General features: G+C 40.9%; 2 long non-coding RNA genes across 3 annotated transcripts; both read left to right on the forward strand.

Annotated features, from left to right (window-relative positions):
- Positions 1–2934: 2934 nt before the first annotated feature.
- Positions 2935–5561, forward strand: LOC124708845. The gene is made up of 3 exons (XR_007005355.1): positions 2935–3399; positions 5020–5111; positions 5525–5561. It is a non-coding gene; the product is annotated as an uncharacterized LOC124708845 (long non-coding RNA).
- Positions 5557–6664, forward strand: LOC124708844. Of its 2 annotated transcripts, XR_007005354.1 has the most exons (3): positions 5557–5921; positions 6018–6082; positions 6383–6664. It is a non-coding gene; the product is annotated as an uncharacterized LOC124708844 (long non-coding RNA). The 2 variants fall into 2 exon arrangements; XR_007005353.1 differs by lacking the exon at positions 6383–6664 and having other exon boundaries at positions 6018–6317.
- Positions 6665–8552: the final 1888 nt, after the last annotated feature.

Consider the following 8552-nt stretch of genomic DNA (forward strand, 5'->3'; position numbering starts at 1 on the left):
TGTTCATGGCGAAGGTTGAAACTGCTTCGTTAATTGTTATATGGTTAGAAACATAAAATGCTACATGTGGTAATTGGTATAATGTCTTGAATATTTGATACTTGGCAATTGTTGTGCTCATTTTTAAGCTCTTGCATCATGTACTTTGCACCTATTAGTGAAGAAATACTATAGAGCTTGTTAAAATTTGGTTTGCATGATTGGTCTCTCTAAGTCTAGATATTTTCTGGTGAGGGTTTGAACAACAAGGAAGACAGTGTAGAGTCTTATAATGCTTGCAATATGTTCTTATGTAAGTTTTGCTGTACCGGTTCATACCTGTGTTTGCTTCAAACAACCTTGCTAGCCTAAACCTTGTATTGAGAGGGATTACTTCTCGTGCATCCAAAATCCTTTAGCCAAAAACTATGCCATTTGTGTCCACCATACCTACCTACTACATGGTATTTCTCCGCCATTCCAAAGTAAATTACTTGAGTGCTACCTTTAAAATTCCATTCTTTGTCTTTACAATATATAGCTCATGGGACAAATAGCTTACAAAACTATTGTGGTATTGAATATGTACTTATGTGTTCTATCTCTTAATAAGTTGCTTGTTGAGCGATAACCATGTTCCTGGGGACGCCATCAACTATTTCTTTGTTGAATATCATGTGAGTTGATATGCATGTTCGTCTTTTCTGAAGTAAGGGTGATTTATCATGATCAAATGGTTTGAGTATGCATATTGTTAGAGAAGAACATTGGGCCGCTAACTAAAGCCATGATCCATGGTGGAAGTTTCAGTTTGGACAACAATCCTCAATATCTTATGAGAATATTATCTGTTGTTGAATGCTTATGCATTAAAGAGGAGCCCATTATCTGTTGTCTATGTTGTCCCGGTATGGATGTCTAAGTTGAGAATAATCAAAAGCGAGAAATCCAATGCGAACTTTCTCCTTAAACCTATGTATAAGCGGCATAGAGGTACCCCTTTGTGACACTTGGTTAAAACATATGTTATGCAATGATAATAGCTACTATATTATTTGGGAACAAACATCTTTTTTTTGAGAATTTTGGGGAGACTAGATGATTAACATGGTGCTGACACGTAATCCTTTTCTGCTCTTCACTTTTGAGTGTGCACTGTTTTGGTGCTCCGTGAGAATTTTAGTGAGGCTCAGATTTCATGTGATGTTAGCACACAGACACAGGCAAATGTGTTCGTTCTTGTTTGGGTTCTTTTTTATGTGGTTTTTAGCTGTGACAGGTATGGGTTGTCCTGGCCCGCACGCACGTGTCCCTTCTTCCTTCTTGAAAAATTTATGCCCTTCTCGACAGCTTGCTTTTGTCCCCACCGCCCATGTCGCTCCTCCCCTCCTCGGACCATTCCGCCGCAAATGCAAGCAATTCGACTGCGCCGCCTGATGCTGCTCCCTATCCGTCCATGGCCTCTCCAGCCGCCATAGCACATCCATCGTTGGCGAAGTCAACCACCGCCCGCTCCCGGCTCCCCGGATCCTCCTACCATGGAGCGAGCTCGCGATCTGCCCCCGACAGACCCAACCCGGGCCAAGGCGCTCTGCTTCTCCGCGCCCTGCCTCTTCCCGGCGAGGATGCGCGGCCGGTGAGCCTGGGAGGCTGGGATGGAGCACGAAGAGGGAGATGATCCATGAAGTGCAGGCCCCACCCGGGCCAAGGCGCTCTGCTTCTCCGCGCCCTGCCTCCGGAACCGCCTCCTCGTGCTCGCCGCGAGCGCGACCAGGCCGGCGCCGCCCCGCGTCGTCCCGTTCCCTACGTAGGGTGATGGGTCCTCCGGGGCTCCGCCTTCGACTCACAGGTCCGCGCCCCGCTGCGGCAGCAGTCAACAGTGCGAGGTCGAAATCGGCGGCGGCGTCCGCCTCCATTGAGAAGAGGATGGTAGGTGGCGCGCCGTGCGGGGTGAAGCTTCTGCATACCCTGAACGTGGGTGGTCGCTGTGCTGTGGCGGCGGGGTGGCGTTGCAGTCACGGGTCTCGACAAGGAGCGGAGTGGGGGCGGTGGTGGTGACGGATTTGAGGCGACAACGTCCTTCCACGCTAGTGCCGAAGATCTCCAGGCAAATGTGATGGGGCACCTGCGAGACACGGCGTACCATCAGGTCACGGCATGCTCCACTCCTCCCATTGGTATGGACCCTCTTCCCCGATTGCAGTTTTTTATGGACTTCATAGGAAGTCGATTAATTTCTATTTTTCTAATTAGTTGACATATATTGGGTGTTCCTCAATCCTCATCTAGGAGAGCGATCCTATCTTCTTCAGTGGGGTATCCCCCATCACGTGATTCACGCCGAGTCTTCCGCATCAGCAACTGTCCACATCTTTTTGCGGTGAGTATTTTCACGGCAGCTTGAAGTGCCCTCTCCTTGCAGACATGAGCTGACGAACAAAATGTATTACATATTTCTGTAGCAAGCAACAGTGGGAAGTAAGTTGATCAGGCCTGTTGTAGTGGAGTTGGGCAACTGCTCTCTTTGCCTTGCTGCCATCTTGCTCCACAAATAAATTTTTCATGCTGCTCATGTGTTCTGGCAAGTTCAGTTGGCCGTTTGAAGCTGGTGGCAAGGAAATGTGGCTGTACGTACAACGTAGTTCGCCAAATCCCTCCCTCAGCGTCATCAGCTGCAGAAAACAGTATATCTAGACAGTCGTTTATCTTTTGCTTTTAAGCATTATCTCCTGTTAAACATGGTCATCAATTACTTAGCCTGTAAGGAATACAAATATTTTCTCACTTATTTTTATCAAAGAAGTCATATAGTTGCATGGTTTGATTAACTTCACAAGAGACTATTGTTTCAACAACCAGTAAGTGGCACAAGATATTTTCTCTCTTTTCGACTGGAATAAAGTCATGGATGGTTATTTTGTGTTTGCTTCAAATCCCTGAATTTATTATTCTTTTGCGACCATGAACTATTGATTTGCATGAGTAGAAATTTTGCCAGGTGTACTGTAAGTGTATTCTTTGTTTGTGGACAATACTGCTATTTGATTTTTTGTTAAAGGATAGGTATTCCAACTCCCCTTCTTATTCTGAATTTTTAGAAATGCATTCTTTTACTCCACGGTCCACGCTCATACTGATATGCTCCTCACTACCTGATGTGCTCATAGGCAAGAAATGTGTAGTTAGTTGACAGGTTCATCTGAGAACCTGCCACTCCCATTTGTTATATCTTTGGCAAGCAACCATCGTTGGAAATATTTTACATCATACGAAGTGCAAAGTGAAGTAGACAAGCAGAACTTGTGGTTTATTTTATGTACATCTGCTCAAAATCAAAGTGAAGTACAGCAGTTGCTGATGAGTGCAGCACCTGTTGTTTTCTTCACAGAGAAATTGAGCTGGACAGGACTTTAAAGAGAGGTACACAAATCCTTCCCCTAACACATTCTGTACTTTACCCTCTTTTACATATAGATTTATTTTGAGTGTGCATATAGTTCTTTCCACTGTTTGCATTCACAAATGGGTTTAGGTAGTTATGTATATTCTACCTTACACTAACTGTCGTAGCTTATGTTATCTGCAAGAACTTCTACTTCATCCATATGTCTTCGTAGTGCCAACAGAAACATCAGTCTTACCCCATGTTATCAACATACGAATGCCATTATTCGTAGATAGCGAGATATATAGGAAATATGGGCAATTAAGTTATTCTCTAGATTTTTCCTTTAGCCACTATAGGATTTTGATCATGTCTTTGTTACAAGTAATCCCCACAACAATAGCTATATGCTCATATTTCATATTTGCATAGCCACCAACGTTTGCGCCTCTTCTCCTCGAACTCCGACAAATTGCTTGGCTGCATGCCCGTCAAACACGACTACCAGCTGCGCATCTATTCGCTCCTCGCAGGGTGTCATGGGCCAACCCCTTTCTTTCCACATATGACTAATAACGCAACTCTTAGGCTCAGGAAAAAAATTAGTATCCATGATTATTTCATCGAACAGTATCAACTTATAATCTCACATGTTTTATTGAGCAAATGTTGCCACTGGGAGTTATGCTTTACATAACAACACCTGGTACTATAAGATCTACAAGCTGTATTGCAGAGTGTTGCTTCTTCTACACTAATTACTAAATTTGGTTAATATAGTACATGCCAGTAATATAAGTAAGACACATGTGTATATCTATAGTTTTTTTTATGTACTCCAAAAAAATTCAATATAAAATCTGAAGATGCTTTGGTGAATCTTTAGTAAAAGATACGCAATAATTAGGTGTAGAATGGTCATTCCAACACATTTCCTCGAATCGCCTCCGCAATTAAGCCATTTATGTTCAAACAACGGTTTCACAATTGCTTAAATATGGGAACCTGTGTAAATCCTATTTTAGTGATCTCTTTTCATTTGCAAACATTATAGAACATAAATGTATGAGATATAGGCACTCACAAAAAGAAGATTAATTGGTATGACTTTGTGATTCATACACATCTTCTGGACTAAGTTAGTTTCTAGGATTCTGCAACCAGTTGACAAATTTTGAGGTACATCTTCTGAGATCTAGGACTTGCTACATTCTGGCCTTTTAACATCACATCTACATTTCAGTTGACAGAACATGCACATTATACATCTTAATAAGTGATGATACACATAAGGGATGTGGATGAGCTCCTCAAGAATTAATTTGAGATTGAGCAGACCTCAAGATTGGTTGGTTTTCCTCTGTATCACCAGTGTCTCGGTATTTTCAGTTAGTCATAGCGTGAGAATTTTTGGATGCCGGTTATGAGAACAAAGACTTAACCAAAGTAATTCGAAAAAAAGGACTTAACCAAAGTACTAGAAACAGAAAGAGAGGTTGGGATTATGCAAAAATATAGTATTGGGTAACTTTATATAAGCCCACAGAAAATATTATGTTTTTTTAAGGAAGTCAGGTGATAAGCAAAAAAGTTCAAAATTGCTTGAGCGATAATACGTCCTCTGCTCTGATAATACTCTCTTTGCAATATTACAGACTGAGATTACTCCTTTAACATATGAGTGGAATTGCTCTTGAATTCTGACCAATATTTTAGGATGTAATCCACTCGCATTGTGGTTGCCTAGGTGAGTGCTCTCTTTCCTTTCACCTCTTTCACTATGCACAAGGACCTTCCGTTTTAGTCTTTTAGATGTATGTACTCAATTTTCTGTCATATGAGTAACTCATAGGGAAATCAGGGACGTCTCCTTAGCTTGAGATAAACCATGATGTATTAATGAAAACTTCAGTTATAAGTATAAAGATACCATTTTTTTTGTTTGGACTGATGTTATTTTCAACTGCAGGTGGGAGAACAATTTTGAATAAAAAAATTGAGAAATGTATACCATACCGATTTTTGTTGTTGTTTAAACTGATGTTATCTTCAGTTGCAGATCGTACCAATTTTGAATAAATTGGACAACGTATACCAACAGACAGAAACATGACCACTGCATATCAATTTTTTTCTTAACATGTTTGAATTCATCTGCAGATGATAATTCCCCAAGAAGCTTCCTACTACAGTGAGTAGAGTTTCCCCACAACCAGCGGAGGACCTGGTGGCGCCCACCGCCATGGACCACCCTGCGTTGGTGAAGGCCAAGGCAGAGAAGGAGTATCCGGATATAGAGATGAAGGAGGAGGAGGCCAAGGGGACGGGCAACACAAGCACGAGGTGCACGACGGCGACGGAGTCCATCCTGATGGCTGCTGACGCCACGAGTACTGTGGGGTCTGTGGCGGGCGTACCACTTGACCCGTATGAGAAGCTGCCTCCCTCCCCGCAGTGTGTCTATGTTCGTGGGGCACTGCCATTTCCCTCCCTGTATGGTGCACAACCTCGTGGTTGGTAGACGATGGCACCGGCGATCTCAACATCACCAGTTCTGGTTCGTCTTCCTCCAAACTCGCCACTCAAATTTGAACTAATTCTGGTTCTATTTTACTATGCCAAATTTTCCTGAATGTCTGGTATTTTTATGTAGCATTAGGACCCATTCACAACAAATGAGTGACGATGGCACCGGCGATCGCAACATCACCAGTTCTGGTTCGTCTTCCTCTGACTCACCACTCAAATTTGAACTAATTCTGGTTCTATTCTACTATGACATGTTTTTTCTGAATGTCTGGTATTTTTATGTAGCATTAGGACCCAGTCACAACAAGTAAGTGTTTCTAAGTTGTTGTAATTGCATCTGAGATGATCCTTGGACATGATTCCCCTGCAAAAAAAGAACTAATATTTAGTGATCCTTGGACATGATTCTACGTTGTTGCAATCACATGGTTGCACATGTTTTGCCATATTTTTTCATTTTTTTATTCTTGGACGGCTGGTATCTTTTAGGACGTGCAACGAGGCGAGCCTTTGAAAATTATGGTGGATGCTTATCAAGTGATACCTGACCATTGGTTGTACCTAGCATTCAAAGGGTGGTGTAAAAGAACTTACCCCCATGGGTGATGTGGGTGTCCGAAAACATGAGCTGACACAAGGTGATCTTCTACAAATTGTATCACTTGGTACTGCTAGGTGTAACCCGTGAATTCTGATTTGGTTTAATCAAATTGCTGTGTTCATCATTGATATTTTCAAAACATTGTTGTTTACAACTTTTGTTGACCTTATATTGGATGCACTCTTCATACGGTTGTTGACTGCGGGCTTTTAATTACCCCTGTATGAGCTCATTTGTGTTGGAGAAAGATATCTCTTTCAAATGATTGACTTCAGATTCTCATGTACATTTATTCCGGTACACAAGATTGGAACCTTTTGAGGATGAGCTCCATTTTAAATAATTCATGTTTTTTACATATTCATAAATGAGATATTGCTTCCATCGGTGTGCCATCTTATTGGTATTACCATATTTTATCCGATCTTCAATTGTGCCTCAATGTTCTATGTAATGCAAAATCAATATCAGCAAGAGCACACGCCTGACCATAGTGATCTGCCATGTTTAAGTTTAATTTGCTGCATGTCTTCATTAGTCCATCGTCGGTTATGTAGTCATAGGTGTCTTCTGCTTACGTCTTCTATTTTCCAATCGACTGCTTTAAGGGTATTCCGATACGGAGGAGCCATTCGTGCCTACCAATGTCATATTATATGATGAGATATAGAAGAAACACACCAGTGAGTGCGAACCAGATCCTCTAACTTAAAGGAGCAAAGTCAGGTAACCTACAGTATCCTAACTTTCCTTCCTCATATCCATATAATTAGGAATAATTTGATCTAAATTAACATGCATAACATAAATATGTGGTTTCTATTTAAAATAATTACTTTCAAACAAAATTATGATGTTCTAATTTTTTTGTTTAGAAGATTTACATCAACAGTAACTACGCACAGTAATTACTACAGTACTGGACATACAATAGTTGCTACCGTGTCCTGACTTTGGTTCTTCAATTTGCATTAGCTTGCTCTTTCACGTTAGAGGATTAGAATAAAAACTTCTCTGCATAACTAATGAACTCCATCATCTTTTTAGTTTTTACCATCTCCATTGTTTAGTATGATTTGCATTTCATGTGTGTTACTGCTGTGTCCACATCTTTCAAGTGCATTTCAGACGTGGATCAGAAGAGACTCGCATGCAAGCAAATAAATCTACTGGCCGAATTGTTAGCATTTAGTCGTGAGATAAAAACACAATGACACAAGCAGCTAAGTTTTGAAAAAACGAAGCACCACAGCTCGGCATGACAGAAAACAGTAAGTGTAGTTGTTAGACACACTACAAGCCCACAAATATTTAGCACTACCTTTCATCAGTCAACGCCTTACTGGCGCGGCGTGCCGCCGCGCCGATTATTGCTAGTCCATGTAAATCCAAGCTAATTAGGACAAGGTGCGGGTACTATTGGTAATCTATGCATGAGGCTTGCAACTTATAGGATATATTATACATAACACATATGCTTTATTACTACCGTTGAAAAAATTGTTTCTTGTTTTCAAAATAAAAGCTCTAGCACAAATATAGCAATCCATGCTTCCCTCTGCGAAGGGTTATTCTTTTACTTTTATGTTGAGTCAGTTTACCTACTTCTTTCTATCTTAGAAGCAAACACCTGTATCAACTGTGTGCATTGATTCTTACATGTTTACCTATTGCACTTGTTATATTGCTTTGTGTTGACAACTATCCATGAGATATACATGTTACAAGTTGAAAGCAACAGCTGAAACTTATATCTTCCTTTGTGTTGCTTCAATGCTTTTACTTTGAATCTATTGCTTTATGAGTTAACTCTTATGCAAGACTTATTGATGCTTGTCTTGAAAGTACTATTCATAAAAAGTCGTCTTTGCTATATGATTCAGTTGTTTACTCATTGCTTTTACCATTGCTTCGAATCGCTGCATTCATTACATGTGCTTACAATACTATTGATCAAGATTATGATAGCATGTCACTTAAGAAATTATCTGTGTTATCGTTTACCTACTCGAGGACGAGTAGGAACTAAGCTTGGGGATGCTTGATACGTCTCAAACG

Source organism: Lolium rigidum, chromosome 4, assembly GCF_022539505.1.
Source record: "Lolium rigidum isolate FL_2022 chromosome 4, APGP_CSIRO_Lrig_0.1, whole genome shotgun sequence".
Taxonomy (NCBI): Eukaryota; Viridiplantae; Streptophyta; class Magnoliopsida; order Poales; family Poaceae; genus Lolium; species Lolium rigidum.